The following is a 283-nucleotide window of genomic DNA, read 5'->3' on the forward strand; positions in this document are numbered from 1 at the left end:
TCTGTAAAATGAGTATTGAGAGTCATAACTGTGGAATCAAAAAAAATTTTAGAGCTCAAGCTTCAACTCCACCTTTCAATAACGTTCTTTTCCAACGTTTTATTTTGTGAAAAAGTCTCTCAAAATTCCAAACCTATCTGTTTGGAACTAGTTTACACCCACTGTAAATTGCATTTTTTGTATATTAATAATATACAGTAGAGTTTCTTCCTTTAATGTTAAATATGTGAATAGTATGTTGGCTTTAGAAATAAATGTAGCAGAATTATTTCAGTCAACCTGA

This window comes from Protobothrops mucrosquamatus, unplaced genomic scaffold (assembly GCF_001527695.2).
Source record: "Protobothrops mucrosquamatus isolate PMUCROS unplaced genomic scaffold, P.Mucros_1.0 scaffold4941, whole genome shotgun sequence".
Classification (NCBI taxonomy): Eukaryota; Metazoa; Chordata; class Lepidosauria; order Squamata; family Viperidae; genus Protobothrops; species Protobothrops mucrosquamatus.